At 43.5% G+C, this 17,500-nt stretch overlaps 1 protein-coding gene across 1 annotated transcript in view; it reads left to right on the top strand.

Moving 5' to 3' along the window:
• LOC139751445 (uncharacterized) overlaps nucleotides 1-17,500 on the top strand; it is a 386,310-nt gene that overhangs the window by 7,414 nt on the left and 361,396 nt on the right. The window contains exon 2 of the mRNA XM_071666861.1: nucleotides 4,309-4,446. The gene's annotated coding sequence lies outside the window, so the exon portion shown is untranslated. The remainder of the gene's footprint in view (nucleotides 1-4,308; nucleotides 4,447-17,500) is intronic.

Here is a 17,500-nt window from a genome sequence, read left to right as displayed (position 1 = left end):
ATTCCCCCCGGTAAGGTGATAACCACACCATGTCTTCGTTCACACTATCCCATCATTATTTGCACTGATTCCTGGTGTCCATTTATCCACTCAACTCTGGAGTGTTGTCTCGGTCCCTCTACTGGTTGAAGGGGGTCATCGCCATTCCTCATTTCCCTCACGACTTCGGCATCATCAGCAAACACGGTTAAGAAGGCGTCCAGACCCTAGGGCAAGTCATTCACTAACGCCAAGAGTAGCAGTGGACCCAGTGCCGGGCCTTTTGACACGCCGCTGGTGATGCCAGTCCATTTCAAGGATGCGTCTCTGGACTGCATCCTGTATTCCCTCCCACTAATATTTATCTTCTGTCTAGTGAGGGGACCCCACCCCATACTTCCTACCTGTTGCCATACCTTCTTTCTCTAAACCTTCAATGGTGGGGCACAGTGTCACAGGCTTTCCGGCAGTTCAGTAACACAGTCCACCCTCCCTCCTGTGTGATGTCACCCTGTCATGAATGTCTTGAAGTTTGGTGATGGATGACATCATGTCCCTCAAGCTATGTTTTGTCCCAATTACCAAGTTTCGTCCCTGTAATTAGCCCTTCAATTGCCGTCCGGTTGCCTATGCTTGTGTAATTACCTATTTGTAAAGGCCTGATTGTAATGTACGGGGAGGGAGTTTTATACCCAGGGGGCCCCCAGCTGTTGAACATTGTGTGTGTGTGTGTGTGTGTGTGTACGTACCTACAAGGTTAAGAGACGGGGCAACGCCAGTGTACAGCTCTCTCCTCGTAACACACGCAGATAGTAATCACAGACTGTAATCACACAGAGTAATCACAAACTAGTATGGTTAAAGTATACTGGTTCACCTTCTATAAGATATAGCTGCAAAGACGAACCAATTTGAATCTGAACTCTCATATACGTTAGTGACGTGAGTACTCACTGTGTAGATGGGTTAATTATAACGAACGTAAGATATAGATTAAAGCAACGTTTACCTTAATGATGGAGAACGTGAGGGATGTTTTGGGTAGCAAGGGACACTTACAAGATGTCCGGAGCAACTTTAAAGTAACACGAAGCACTTTACGAGGACGGAAGTGACCCAGGCGAACTTAACAACAATGTTAATGTGGGTCGTAATATGTACCTCTGTGATCGTGGTGGTGTCTCAAGTTAATCTCTTGTCTCAAGTTATTCTCTTGTCTCAAGTTATTCTCTTGTCTCAAGTTAATCTCTTGTCTCAAGTTAATCTCTTGTATCAAGTTAATCTCTTGTCTCAAGTTAATCTCTTGTATCAAGTTAATCTCTTGTCTCAAGTTAATCTCTTGTCTCAAGTTATTCTCTTGTCTCAAGTTATTCTCTTGTCTCAAGTTAATCTCTTGTCTCAAGTTAATCTCTTGTATCAAGTTAATCTCTTGTCTCAAGTTAATCTCTTGTATCAAGTTAATCTCTTGTATCAAGTTATTCTCTTGTCTCAAGTTAATCTCTTGTCTCAAGTTAATCTCTTGTATCAAGTTAATCTCTTGTCTCAAGTTAATCTCTTGTATCAAGTTAATCTCTTGCATCAAGTTAATCTCTTGTATCAAGTTATTCTCTTGTATCAAGTTAATCTCTTGTATCAAGTTAATCTCTTGTATCAAGTTATTCTCTTGTATCAAGTTAATCTCTTGTCTCAAGTTAATCTCTTGTATCAAGTTAATCTCTTGCATCAAGTTAATCTCTTGTATCAAGTTATTCTCTTGTATCAAGTTAATCTCTTGTATCAAGTTATTCTCTTGTATCAAGTTATTCTCTTGTATCAAGTTAATCTCTTGTATCAAGTTAATCTCTTGTATCAAGTTATTCTCTTGTATCAAGTTAATCTCTTGTATCAAGTTAATCTCTTGTATCAAGTTATTCTCTTGTATCAAGTTAATCTCTTGTATCAAGTTAATCTCTTGCATCAAGTTATTCTCTTGTATCAAGTTAATCTCTTGTATCAAGTTAATCTCTTGTATCAAGTTATTCTCTTGTATCAAGTTAATCTCTTGTATCAAGTTAATCTCTTGTATCAAGTTATTCTCTTGTATCGAGTTAATCTCTTGTATCAAGTTAATCTCTTGTATCAAGTTAATCTCTTGTCTCAAGTTAATCTCTTGTATCAAGTTATTCTCTTGTCTCAAGTTAATCTCTTGTATCAAGTTAATCTCTTGTATCAAGTTATTCTCTTGTATCAAGTTAATCTCTTGTATCAAGTTAATCTCTTGTATCAAGTTATTCTCTTGTATCAAGTTAATCTCTTGTCTCAAGTTAATCTCTTGTACCAAGTTAATCTCTTGTATCAAGTTAATCTCTTGCATCAAGTTAATCTCTTGTATCAAGTTATTCTCTTGTATCAAGTTAATCTCTTGTCTCAAGTTAATCTCTTGTATCAAGTTAATCTCTTGCTTCGGTATTTGGTTACTTCACACTACGATATGTTGGTCAACACACGACAGTTCCTGAGGTATTGTGTGGAACATTTAATTCGGGTTACGTTGTTGTAAATGTGGTGAGAGATATTGTTGATATATCACGTACATAAATTGATGATCAATTGATAAATTGATTAGTGGGGGTGAAGGGGAGGGGAGGGAGGGGGGTGTAATAGGGGAAAATGTGTGTGTGTCGGGACAAAGCAGTTGAGGCGCTGAAGTGTGTAGGGACGGACGTGTTTGGAAATGCACGGCCTTCGTCGTTCGCTCAGTAGAATTCATAGAGTCATGAGAGAGAGAGAGAGAGAGTAGAGAGAGAGAGAGAGAGAGAGAGAGAGAGAGAGAGAGAGAGTAGAGAGAGTGAGAGAGAGAGAGAGAGAGAGTCGTCATGCAGAAAACAGGTTGGCTTCGGTCCAGCCTGGCAAAAAAAGGGGGGAGAGGGGGAGCGCACACACACACACACACACGCTCTTCCAGCCACCTTCCCTGGAAAGCTTAACCCTTTTCAGAACTGATGGTGCACACCGCAGACGGGGCGGTGGCGGGGTCGGGGTCGCGGTGGGTTCGACACAGGCCCCCCTAAGGCCTCTGGGCGATGGGAATATATATTTACCTACACACGGCTGCGCGTAGGTTACATTTTCCCCCAGGTCGTGCGTCAGTTACATTATCGGTCGGGAATTACATTTTTTCATCGTCGCTTTGAAGTTACATTTCACCTGGGTCTCGTTGGAGATGTCTTGAAAGGTAATTCGTGGAGTCATTAAGCATTGGTGCCAGGTTTCGCAACACTCCGGCCGACGAAGAGAGAGAGAGAGAGGGGGAGTCGCAAACGATGCAGACGGAGGGCAGACCTCGCCGTTTGCCGTGTATGCGAGGTAGCGCTAGGGACAGACGATCAGAGGCTATATCCGCTCACACCCACTTTTAGCTGTCATGTGTCATGCACCGAAACCACAGCTCCCTATCCACCTTTCCATGGTTTACCCCAGACGCTTCACATGCCTTGGTTCAGTCCAATGATTGTACGTCGACCTCTGTATACCACATCGTTCCAATTCACTCTATCCCGTGTACACCTCTCACCCTCCTGTATATTTAGGCCCTAATCACTCAAAATCTTTTTTTCACTCCATCCTTCCATCCCTTCTCCAAAAAACCTCTACAAAATTTCACCTTCGCCTCCACAAGCAAGTGATCAGACATCCCACCAGCTGCCCATCTCACCACCGTATCTACACGCAATCTCTTTTACACACTTGATATGTAATCGAATAATGTTCTCAGAATCAAACCAGAGTTGGCCACCTGCACAGGGCACTGTAGTGTGAGTCAGAGGCGCCTGTGATAATGTATTTGGCGTTGAGTTCTCGTATTAGATCTTACACACACACACACACACACACACACACACACACACACACACACACACACACACACATACAGCTTCAGCCGTGAGGGAATGGAGGTCAGATCCGAAAGGCTTGAGAATTCATTTCTGTTAACACGCGAGGAGGTCTTGCCTGCAGGATCCTACCTGTGACGGGGCGTTGCCTCAAGCCTCGTGTGTGTGTGTGTGTGTGTGTGTGTGTGTGTGTGGTTGTGTCCGGGAATTGGTCTCCGTGTTGTGCACGACATCCTCACACACACTCTCCTCTCGTTGTGGCCGGCGGGCGTCTCTCTGCATCGCAGGGCTTGTGATTACCACTCTCTCTCTCTCTCTCTCTCTCTCTCTCTCTCTCTCTCTCTCTCTCTCTCTCTCTCTCTCTCTCTCTCCTTGAGCGGGCAGTCTTCTCTCTCTTACTTTCGTTTCACAATCGTCAGGGTTTATTACGATCTTATTTGGCTTTTCTTAATTACAGAGGAATAATGACACGTCGGCTGGCTGGCTGGCTGGGCGTGTGTACTCGCTCAATAGCGTCGACGGGAAGTGAGAGGCTGGCGATGCCCTTGTTAGGTTCTTCGCTGGCTATTGTCTACGCCCGGGCAGCCGTTCGCTCGTAAGTATACGAAGCCAAGCGGTTAATCTGTAGCATATTTCAGCATATCCACGTCTCCTTCACCCAAGTCCCGTCTCATGCCCGGCGCTGACCCGTCTCAAAACCTCCCGTCTCACGTCTGCCACTGTCCTAGAGTGAAATCCTAGCGGGCCTCCTTCTTTTGTGGTTGATATTAAAAGGTAATTATGAAGAAGGGGAGGGTTTTCAGGTCCTCGCCTAACGGACACAGCATCGCCTTCTGCAACATGCACAAGGGATGAGGGTAGTATTGTTTATCTCCAACTCCCAAGGATAATCTAGGGGCAGCTTTTGAGTGAGAAACTGTAGACGTTGGTGACTGAGTTTGGAAAAAGTGTGCGAAAGGAGAAAGTTAAGAGTAAATGTGAATAGTGCAAGGTTATTAGGTTCAGCAGGGTTGAGGGATAGGTTAGTTTGGATGTGAGTTTGAATGGAGAAAAATTGGAGAAAGAGAAGCGTTTTTGATATCTGGGATTGGACTTAGCAGCGGATGGTACCATGGAAGCGGATGTGAATCATAGGGTGGGGGAGGGGGCGAAAATTCTGGGAGCGTTGAAGAATGTGTGAAAGGCGAGAACGTTATGTCGGAGAGCAAAACTGGGTATGTTTGAAGAAACAGTGGTTCCAACAATGTTACAAGGTTGCGAGACGTGGGCGATAGACAAAGTTGTGCGGAGGAGGGTGGATGTGCTGGAAATGAGATGTTTGAGGACAATATGTGGTGTGAGATGGTTTGATCGAGTAAGTAAAGAAAGGTTTGCGGCAGGGGTGTGTGATGTCTCCATGGTTGTTTAATTTGTTTATGGATGGGGTTGTTAGGGAGGTAAATGCAAGAGTCCTGGAAAGAGGGGCAAGTATGAAGTCTGTTGGGGATGAGAGAGCTTGGGAAGTGAGTCAGTTGTTGTTCGCTGATGATACAGCGCTGGTGGCTGATTCATGTGAGAAACTGCAGAAGCTGGTGACTGAGTTTGGTAAAGTGTGTGGAAGAAGAAAGTTAAGAGTAAATGTGAATAAGAGCAAGGTTATTAGGTACAGTAGGGTTGAGGGTCAAGTCAATTGGGAGGTGAGTTTGAATGGAGAAAAACTGGAGGAAGTGAAGTGTTTTAGATATCTGGGAGTGGATCTGTCAGCGGATGGAACCATGGAAGCGGAAGTGGATCATAGGGTGGGGGAGGGGGCGAAAATTTTGGGAGCCTTGAAAAATGTGTGGAAGTCGAGAACATTATCTCGGAAAGCAAAAATGGGTATGTTTGAAGGAATAGTGGTTCCAACAATGTTGTATGGTTGCGAGGCGTGGGCTATGGATAGAGTTGTGCGCAGGAGGATGGATGTGCTGGAAATGAGATGTTTGAGGACAATGTGTGGTGTGAGGTGGTTTGATCGAGTAAGTAACGTAAGGGTAAGAGAGATGTGTGGAAATAAAAAGAGCGTGGTTGAGAGAGCAGAAGAGGGTGTTTTGAAATGGTTTGGGCACATGGAGAGAATGAGTGAGGAAAGATGACCAAGAGGATATATGTGTCGGAGGTGGAGGGAACGAGGAGAAGAGGGAGACCAAATTGGAGGTGGAAAGATGGAGTGACAAAGATTTTGTGTGATCGGGGCCTGAACATGCAGGAGGGTGAAAGGAGGGCAAGGAATAGAGTGAATTGGAGCGATGTGGTATACAGGGGTTGACGTGCTGTCAGTGGATTGAATCAAGGCATGTGAAGCGTCTGGGGTAAACCATGGAAAGCTGTGTAGGTATGTATATTTGCGTGTGTGGACGTGTGTATGTACATGTGTATGGGGGGGGGGGGGGGTGGGGCCATTTCTTTCGTCTGTTTCCTTGCGCTACCTCGCAAACGCGGGAGACAGCGACAAAGTATAAAAAAAAAAGAAAAAAAAAAAAAAATATATATATATATATATATATATATATATATATATATATATATATATATATATATATATATATATATATATATTAAGAACACCCCATTTTCTCTGCGTAATTAGAAAACTGATTGTGTTTGCAGGAGCTTAATCTCGAGCGTTCGGATTGCTGGGAAGTCCAGAGATGCAACACGCAGGTTGTTAGACACATACGAACATCAAGGCGTCCTGATATTTTCTTCTTTTTTTTCCCCCTCAGATTAATGAGGCCATTAAGTTGATCGTCTTGATCATCTTGTGGCGACACGACATCAGGCAAGCTCCCGTAAGGCCTTCTTTTATTATTATTTATTTATTTATTTTTTTGGCTGTAGTTTCCAGCGGCGTCTGTGACTGTATCACACCTTGTGTTACGTGTATGAGAGCAGACGTGGATATTCTGTGTCGCGAGGGTCGGTCCGTCTCTCTCTCTCTCTCTCTCTCTCTCTCTCTCTCTCTCTCTCTCTCTCTCTCTCTCTCTCTCTCTCTCTCTCTCTCTCTCTCTCTCTCTCTGTACTCTGGTTTACGTGCGGTCGGGGCTTACGTGATGTTTCATGCCAGGTGCTTGCGTGGGTGGGGCTGTGGGTGGGGGCTGTGGGCTGGTATGTGGGTAAAGGCTGTCATTGTAATATGGTTATCATTGTATTACTTAACAGAGCCACGGTTATCATTGTATTACTTAACAGAGCTACTATTATCATTGTATTACTTAAGAGAGCCACGAGACAGTGGAGTGAACACCTGCTTTTATCAACCCCGAAAATACAGGTCGAGTTCTCGTCCGTTTTCTAAAGCCGTTTAGATCTACAGTGGTCATCCCTGAGAAACATTGTCTCGTCTGTTTTCTGTGTGGTGTTCGCTGTGCGTGAGTCATCCCTGGCAACAGAAAACGAACCGCATCCTCAACACACTCGTCCGTGCCTCAGTCGAGATTCGACGGTTTCTGTGTAATTTGACGCCCGCTTTAGTTGCCCCTGGAGATAGAAAACGGACGCTCCTCTTCAGGTGTATGATGGAATTTTAGAAAACTACTTGTTTGGTTGATTCTGACGCGGTGATGTGTGACCTCTCTCTCTCTCTCTCTTTCTCTCTCTCTCTCTCTCTCTCTCTCTCTCTCTCTCTCTCTCTCTCTACTCTCTTACTCTCTCTCTACTCTACTCTCTCTCTCTCTCTCTCTCTCTCTCTCTCCTCTCTCTCTCTCTCTCTCTCTCGCCGACTATTCTCCCCCGACTTCCCCGACCGACCGACCCAGGAGCTCACCGACGACACCTTCTCTTTCCCCCCCCCCCCCCACCTCTGACCCGACCAGGTGGCCGACGACGACGACCCTTCCCCCTCCTCCTCCTCCCACACCCCGACCCACCCGACCCACAGGCCCGACCCCGCCGACCCACCCGACCTAACCGACCCTACCAGTCCGACCTGGGCGACCTTGTGCAAGTCATGACCACTTACCTCGTCACATTCCTACCCATCACAACCCTTTCACCTTACCTTGCCCGCCTTACCCATCACCTGCTCATCCTACCCATCACCTGCTCATCCTACCCATCACCTGCTCATCCTACCCATCACCTGCTCATCCTACCCATCACCTGCTCATCCTACCCATCACCTGCTCATCCTACCCATCACCTGCTCATCCTACCCATCACTTCCTCATCCTACCCATCACTTCTTCATCCTACTCATCACCTCCTTATCCTACCCATCACTTTGTATGACCCACCTCCTTATATTACTTTACCCACCCCACTACCTTACCCACTTCTTCACCCTGCCCACCTCCTTCCCTTACATAACCCACTGCCTTACCCACCTCCTCACCCACCCATCCTATTCCATATTTCCCTCCTCCATGGCCTGTGTACGTAAATTGTTTGTATACCTTTCTTTCAGAGAACTGGAACTTTATATTTTTTTCTTACGTTTTTATTTGTTTCGAGTCCTGTGGTGAGGATTAAGGAGAGAGTTTAACTCCTTGAGCACGACGGTACGGCTGTTGGGCACGACGGGCACGCCCCTCAACACGGTACGGCCCTTGAGCACGACAGGGCATGTTGGGACGAGCCTTAGGTATGATGGTCCTGGCCTTTGACCCAACTTAAAAGGGTCAGGTCAAAGGCCAGGGCATCATACACAAGGGTCGTAGCGTCGTGCTCAAGGATCGTACCGTCGTGCTCAAGGGTCGTACCATCGTGCTCTAGGGTCGTACCGTCGTGCTCAAGGGTCGTACCGTCGTGTTCATAGAGCGTCCCGTCGTGCTCAAGGATCGTACCGTCGTGTTCAAGGGTCGTACCGTCGTGTTCATGGAGCGTCCCGTCGTGCTCAAGGGTCGTACCGTCGTGTTCAAGGATCGTACCGTCGTGTTCATGGATCGTACCGTCGTGTTCAAGCTATACAGAAACACAAATACATTTTGATTTCTGTTGTGTTCATGATGATGATGTGTGGCAACGCTTCCCTTGTCCTTGATTCAGGTCAGAGTGGGTCCACGTCTTCCCACAACAGGTACAGAGAACTTTGACCTGCTGGTCCCACCTTCCCATCCACACACACACACACACGTGTAAACGTCTCCCAGTACAGCACACACAGGTGGTACTGACATGTGCACATATCTTACATTTTCATCGCGTAGATTACCTCTACGTTATGTCTTCGCTGGCCAGAATATCCTGACACCCACGTACATGCACTCTACTTGCATACATTCTACTCACATGCACTCTATTTACATGCACTGTACTTATATGCACTCTACTTACATGCACTCTACTTATATGCACTCTACTTGCATGCACTCTACTTATATGCACTCTACTTACATGCACTCTACTTATATGCACTCTACTTGCATGCACTCTACTTATATGCACTCTACTTACATGCACTCTACTTACATACGTTCTATTTACATGCACTCTACTTACATGCACTCTACTTATATGCACTCTACTTACTTGCACTCTACTTATATGCACCGTACTTACATGCACTCTACTTACATGCGTTCTATTTACATGCACTCTACTTATATGCGCTCTACTTACATGCACTCTACTTACATGCACTCTGCTTACATGCACTCTACTTACATACACTCGACTTACATGCACTCTACTTACATACACTCTACTTACATGCATTCTAACATGCACTCTACTTACAAGGTCCAGGTGTAGGTGTGGGGCCCTACCTGAGCATTAGATGTACGGAAGATCACTTCGATCCCTCAGATGCGCAGTTTACGATGACGTCACGGGGTTATTCCATTACCAAACAGCGGGGGAGGACTTTATCATCTTCAGCCTAGTGATTGGTTGCCTAGACGTGATTGGTTTGTATATGAGAGGATTGGAAGTGTTGCTGGGTGTGCTTCAGTATGTGTGTGTGTGTGTGTGTGTGTGTGTGTGTGTGTGTGTGTGTGTGTGTGTGTGTTATTGGGAGAGAGGAGAGTTTTACAGTAGTGTTTTCCCTTCTCTTAACCTTGCATATACACATGTACCATGTATTGAGAGTATGCATACGCCCACATATACGCATACCCCTGCTAACGCCAGGTACTCATTCATCGACCATACATAAAAGGGGATGATGAACAGCTGGATTGCGTATGGGCTGACTACCCTATCCGGGACTCGAACCCACAAACGTAAATTTGAGGGTCCGCAACGTTTCCCACTGCACTGCAAGGGGCGTCGTGTGTGTGTGTGTGTGTGTGTGTGTGTGTGTGTGTGTGTGTGTGTGTGTGTGTCCTTAGCTTTGATAAAGAAATAATGAGACGGTAAACAAGAATAATCTTCTAACCGATTTGAGAAATATTATTGAGAAGATAATTCATTTATCTTTCTTATCAGATAAGGATTTGTCTGCCGCCCTTCCTTGGCCACCCAAGGGCGTGCCGCCCGCCCACCAGGTGGTTCACGCCCTTCGTTCCATCGCAGATGGTGGCAGCAGTTTGCTATATATCACTGAGGCTACACAACACCTGGTTCTGAGAGGTTGTGGCTGGGTGTTGTGCACAAGACGTAAAGTTAATAGTGAAGGCATATGATGGGGTTCCATTGGACGTTTGTGGGTTGGGTGTTGTATGTTGATGATAATGTGCGTCTGGTGTTGTATGTAGTGTGTTGTATGTTGATGATAATGTGGGTCGGATGTTGTATGTGAACAATGTGTATCCGGTGTTGTATGTGAACAATGTGTATCCTGTGTTGTATGTGAACAATGTGTATCCTGTGTTGTATGTGAACAATGTGTATCCGGTGTTGTATGTGAAGAATGTGTATCCGGTGTTGTATGTGAACAATGTGTATCCGGTGTTGTATGTGAAGAATGTGTATCCGGTGCTGTATGTGAACAATGTGTATCCGGTGCTGTATGTGAACAATGTGTATCCGGTGTTGTATGTGAAGAATGTGTATCCGGTGTTGTATGTGAACAATGTGTGTCTGGTGTTGTATGTGTTGAAGAGCATCACTATGGGATAGATACGAGTATGATAAGAATAATGATAAAACTGTTAATTGTGAATGTGTTGTTAAGACCAATTTGGATGATAAAATAGTGAGTGACTGGAGGTAAATGCAGGGTTGACAAAGGGAAGTGAAATATACACTGGTGATGTAGACACTGTGAATGAAAACGAGATAAACTGTGCTGGATGATGTGGGTAAGTGGCTTGAAAGTAAGAAGTGAAAAAGATTTGAAAATGAGTAATTGTAACACGAAAATATATATTTATTATTATAAACAGAGATGGGGATATATTTTTATACTTGTTTACCATTTCCCGCGTGAGCGAGCTAGCGTGAAGAACAGAGTGACAGAGCCTTACAGGGATAAATCCTCACTCGGTTCTGTTGTCTGTTTTTACTTTTCGAAAGTAATACAGGAGGGGAGGATTTCCAGCCCCCCGCTCCCTCCCCTTTTAGTCGCCTTCCACGACACGCAGGGAATACGTGGGAAGTATTCTTAATCCCCTATCCCCAGGGATAATATATATATATATATATATATATATATATATATATATATATATATATATATATATATATATATATATAGATATATAGATAGATAGATAGATAGATAGATAGAAAAACCTACATTTGTTCATGATCTCTATATTGCTGAAGATGTTACATATCACGAATTTCTTCAAATCTTCATGAAAATTGTACGTAATTAACATCGTAATTAACATATTACTTTTTCGTGATGCCTCTGTATGTCAAATCACTGGATATGTTGTTATTTTATGCTCTTGTGGCCATCAAGTTACCGTCAGGAGGTTAGGTTGTTCAAGGTGTTACATGAAGTCAATTTAAGTTGACGTTGTTAGGTAGTTAAGCTGTTACATGAGGTTAGGGAACTCGGTTGTAGACCACAGCCTCCCCCAGGGTAGTACAAGCCGCCCCCAGGGTAGTACAAGCCCTCCTGACGAAGGAGTGTTCCAGTGATGGCCTGGGACCATCTTACAACCTCCGTGTGGTTATCTTCCCCCGTTATCAATAGCCATATTTTGTTCTACCAGCTTCTGTCTTTCCCACTTTGTTAGGTAGCAGGTGTTCCCACCTCCTTAAAAACCCTTTATAGCAATCTATCTTCTCTCTCTCTCTCTCTCTCTCTCTCTCTCTCTCTCTCTCTCTCTCTCTCTCTCTCTCTCTCTCTCTCTCGTCCTTGCCTGGGACCTTCAAATATAAGTGTATTCGAGAAGGTGTAGGTCGTCTGGGTGTAGTGAGGGTGTAATCAACACTTCAGTTTATTCATTAGAGAAAAGGGATACCCCCCCATTGGCACCATGTTATGTGGCTGGAAGTAGTGAGAGTAGACATATATCGTCCGTGAATGGGATGTGTAGTGGCCATGCTGAAGTTAGGGGAGTTACCCCTGCATCCCGTGAGGAGGCACCGTTTTCTATGACGCGCTCACCTGAACATCGTGGCCGGTGGCTATTTTACCATCTCTCCCTTCACGAAATAATTAAAACGAGAATCACTCTGATGATTTTCATGCACATATTGGTACTTCCCGCCATTATTTAGTTTGATTAACGATCGTTTAATGGAGAAAACGGGTGGACATCATGGCGTTGAACTTCCCTCCTTAAACTGGAGTCGTACGTCTGGCGCCTCCTGCCTTACAGGTGGAGAGGGTGAATCCGGTCAAGACTTGGACCGGATTTGTCGCGCATGCGCAATGGGATATAAATCAAACCTCTATGCGTAATCAAGAAGCGCGATAATCCTGCGAAATGTAAATATGTAACTTAAGTTTTATAATGAATACGCCAAGAAAAAAATTCTAATGGAAAATATGCCTGTCGGTCAGAGCAGGAAGATGGAAGGACAGTAGGGTATCAAGTGAGCGTCAGTCAACCAGTCAGCCAATCAAGTGACAGCATCCATCAGGCGATGCCTGTGGTCTGATACAAGTCGCTACAGGGAACAGTTCTACCTGACTGTTAAACCCCTAGAGCGGTAGTTAGCGTAAGGAGACCTTTATTAGCAGTTCGAATTGGCTCTAGGTTATTAAATATTGGCCCACGTACGTTCCTCGTGTCTCTAACGACCTCCAAATAACTGTCTTGATTAAGGTTAATTTTTGCCGAGTTATTGGACTAACCTTTTCTGCCAGTGACGTAATCATTACGTACCGGTGACGTAATTTTTTACGCGCCGGTGACGTCATAATTACGTGCCTGGTATTACTTGTTGGGTAGTTAGCGAGGTGATTTTGGGGCCGCTGAGGATATGTGTTATTGAGCGTCACGTCAACCCTTAGACCTTTGACCTGACCTCTTGAGGGTCAAGGGTTTAAATGGCCAGGTCTTCACAACTAAGGGTCGTACGATGGTTAAGGGTTACGTCGTCGTGCTCAAGGGGTCGTACCGTCGTGCTCAAGGGTTGTACCGTCGTGCTCAAGAGTCGTACCGTCGTGCTCAAGAGTCGTACCGTCGTGCTCAAGAGTCGTACCGTCGTGTTCAAGAGTCGTACCGTCGTGCTCAAGAGTCGTACCGTCGTGCTCAAGGGTCGTACCGTCGTGCTCAAGGGGTCGTACCGTCGTGCTCAAGAGTCGTACCGTCGTGCTCAAGGGGTCGTACCGTCGTGCTCAAGAGTCGTACCGTCGTGCTCAAGAGTCGTACCGTCGTGCTCAAGAGTCGTACCGTCGTGCTCAAGGGGTCGTACCGTCGTGCTCAAGAGTCGTACCGTCGTGCTCAAGGGGTCGTACCGTCGTGCTCAAGAGTCGTACCGTCGTGCTCAAGAGTCGTACCGTCGTGCTCAAGGGGTCGTACCGTCGTGCTCAAGGGGTCGTACCGTCGTGCTCAAGGGTCGTACCGTCGTGCTCAAGGGGTCGTACCGTCGTGCTCAAGGGGTCGTACCGTCGTGCTCAAGGGTCGTACCAGCGTGGACGTAGCGTCGTGCAGAATATATTATATAATTTCCCTTAACATATTTACGACTCATTAATCCCCTACGACAACTACCCACTAACCAATTAAACTCTCATTTATCATTTAAGTTCAAAACCCCCATTTTCGCCAAATCCGTTTTCTGTTCGTCGAAAGAGGAAAACGTGATTGTATTCCCATTTTCTCATCTTCGTTTTCTTTACGTCGTTGCTCCTAAACTTTTCGCCCGTGACGTAATCTTGATTCATTTATTTTCTTTATCATTTATGGAAGCCAGTTAATTTTTATCCTGTTTATCAGGGTTAGCATTGAGGTCGTGTACACAGTCGTTAGTGAAAATACAATCAATTACAGAAAGAAAATAAAGTATTGATAATTGTTAATATTTATTTATTTAGTGAAAATACAATCAATTACAGAAAATAAAGTATTGATAATTGTTTATATTTATTTATTTAGTGAAAATACAATCAATTACAGAAAGAAAATAAAGTATTGATAATTGTTAATATTTATTTATTTAGTGAAAATACAATCAATTACAGAAAATAAAGTATTGATAATTGTTTATATTTATTTATTTAGTGAAAATACAATCAATTACAGAAAGAAAATAAAGTATTGATTATTGTTAATATTTATTTATTTAGTGAAAATACAATCAATTACAGAAAATAAAGTATTGATAATTGTTTATATTTATTTATTTAGTGAAAATACAATCAATTACAGAAAGAAAATAAAGTATTGATAATTGTTAATATTTATTTATTTAGTGAAAATACAATCAATTACAGAAAATAAAGTATTGATAATTGTTTATATTTATTTATTTAGTGAAAATACAATCAATTACAGAAAGAAAATAAAGTATTGATAATTGTTTATATTTATTTATTTAGTGAAAATACAATCAATTACAGAAAGAAAATAAAGTATTGATAATTGTTAATGTTTTTGTTTACTTACTTGTAGCTATGGCTGCCTGCTTTGAAGGGGAAGGGGGGGGGGGGGGGTCCTTCATCTCCTCCTCCTCCTCCTCCTGTTCTTCTTCATCCTCTACTTCCTCCTCTTCTCTTCCCTCTTCCTCCTCTCCTCTTCCCTCTTCCTCCTCTCCTCTTCCCTCTTCCTCCTCTTCCCTCTTCCTCCTCTCCTCGTCTTCCTCCTCTTCCCTCTTCCTCCTCTCCTCGTCTTCCTCCTCTCCTCGTCTTCCTCCTCTTCCCTCTTCCTCCTCTCCTCGTCTTCCTCCTCTCCTCTTCCCTCTTCCTCCTCTCCTCTCCTCGTCTTCCTCCTCTCCTCGTCTTCCTCCTCTTCCCTCTTCCTCCTCTCCTCGTCTTCCTCCTCTTCCCTCTTCCTCCTCTCCTCGTCTTCCTCCTCATCCCTCTTCCTCCTCTCCTCGTCTTCCTCCTCTTCCCTCTTCCTCCTCTCCTCGTCTTCCTCCTCTCCTCGTCTTCCTCCTCTCCTCGTCTTCCTCCTCTCCTCGTCTTCCTCCTCTTCCCTCTTCCTCCTCTCCTCTCCTCGTCTTCCTCCTCTCCTCGTCTTCCTCCTCTCCTCTCCTCGTCTTCCTCCTCTTCCCTCTTCCTCCTCTCCTCTCCTCGTCTTCCTCCTCTCCTCGTCTTCCTCCTCTCCTCGTCTTCCTCCTCTCCTCGCCTTGTATGTCGTCACTGTATCGTGTTCATGTACTGAACATGATGTTCATGTACTGAGCACTGTACAGTGTGTGTACACTCATGATGTTCATGTACTGAGCACTGTATTGTGCACTTACGATGTATATGATGTCATGTAGTGAGCACTATTGTGCACTTATAATCAACATAATGAGCTTGTAGGGAGCGCTATTGAGCATCTATAGTATGCAGTATTATTATTATTATTATTATTATTATTATTATTATTATTATTATATATATATATATATATATATATATATATATATATATATATATATATATATATATACATAAGAGGTTACTATATTAATCGTGTGATTAATATATTGGTCGTGTGATCAATATATTAATCGTGTGATTAATAGATTAATCGTCTTATTAATATATCATTCGACTGATTAATATATTAATCGTCTGATTAATATATTAATCGTCTGATTAATATATTAATCGTCTGATTAATATATTAATCGTCTGATTAATATATTAATCGTCTGATTAATATATTAATCGTCTGATTAATATATTAATCGTCTGATTAATATATTAATCGTCTGATTAATATATTATTCGTCTGATTAATATATTAATCGTCTGATTAATATATTAATCGTGTGATTAATATATTGATGATGTGATTAACGTGCAGTAATGATCGTGCATGATGATGACCCTGGCTGGTCGTGATACATAAGAGTTGTGTGTTAATACCTGGTTTATGGTCCTTCCTCCTGCTCCCTGGGAGGGCCTGGTAATGGCCCGCGCGGGCCCTGACCTGCAACGCTCTCACCAACGACTCGTTTCTGAATACTTCAGCCCGGATAGATCACGGCTGCTGCACGAACGGCCACCGCACGCGTTCCTTTAGCTTATTATTATTATTATTATTATTATTATTATTATTATTATTATTATTATCATTATTATTATTATTATTATTATTATTATTATTATTATTATTATTATTATAATTATCATTATTATTATTATTATTATTATTATTATTATTATTATTATTATTATAATTATCATTATTATTATTATTATTATTATTATTATTATTATTATTATTATTATTATTATAATCAGTATATAATTATTTTTGATGTTATTATCATTATGATTATTGTTATTACTATTATCATTTTTCATATTATTACCCTTATTATTATAATTATTATTATTATTATTATTATTATTATTATTATTATTATTATTATTATATTATATTATATTCTATATTATATTATATATTATTATTATAGTCAGTATATTCCTACAGGGCCATTTTTACGGGGAAACCCGCCTGATGTTATAATATACCGGATTTTATATATTTTTTCATTTACATAATTTGTCTCATATTTTGCCCTGTAAGTTGAATTTTTTTTTTTTATGTTTACATAAAGTTCTAAATTGGCTGGTAATTCTTCGACTCGATCATACGGCCCTTGAGCACGACGGTACGACCCCTTGAGCACGATGGTACGACCCCTTGAGCATGAGGGTACGACCCTTGAGCACGGCGGTGTGGCCCTTGAGCACGACGGTACGACCCTTGGGTGTGGGATGTACGACCTGGTCCTTCATATGATCCTTATAAAAGGCCAGAGTCGTTCTATACTGATGGAGGGTCGTACCTACCGTCGTGCTTACGGGTCGTGCCTTCATGCTCAAGGGTCGTACCATCGTGCTCAAGGGGTCGTACCGTCGTGCTCAAGGGTCGTACCATCGTGCTCAAGGGCCACACCGTCGTGCTCAAGGGTCGTCCCGTCGTGCTCAAGGATCGTACCGTCGTGCTCAAGGATCGTACCGTCGTGCTCAAGGGTCGTATCGTCGTGCTCAAGGGTCGTCCCGTCGTGCTCAAGGATCGTACCGTCGTGCTCAAGGGTCGTATCGTCGTGCTCAAGGGTCGTATCGTCGTGCTCAAGGGTCGTCCCGTCGTGCTCAAGGATCGTACCGTCGTGCTCAAGGATCGTACCGTCGTGCTCAAGGGTCGTATCGTCGTGCTCAAGGATCGTCCCGTCGTGCTCAA

This window comes from Panulirus ornatus, chromosome 11, assembly GCF_036320965.1.
Source record: "Panulirus ornatus isolate Po-2019 chromosome 11, ASM3632096v1, whole genome shotgun sequence".
Taxonomy (NCBI): domain Eukaryota; kingdom Metazoa; phylum Arthropoda; class Malacostraca; order Decapoda; family Palinuridae; genus Panulirus; species Panulirus ornatus.
The sequence above is the reverse complement of the archived record's forward strand: the minus strand, read 5'-3'. Positions and strand labels throughout refer to the sequence as shown.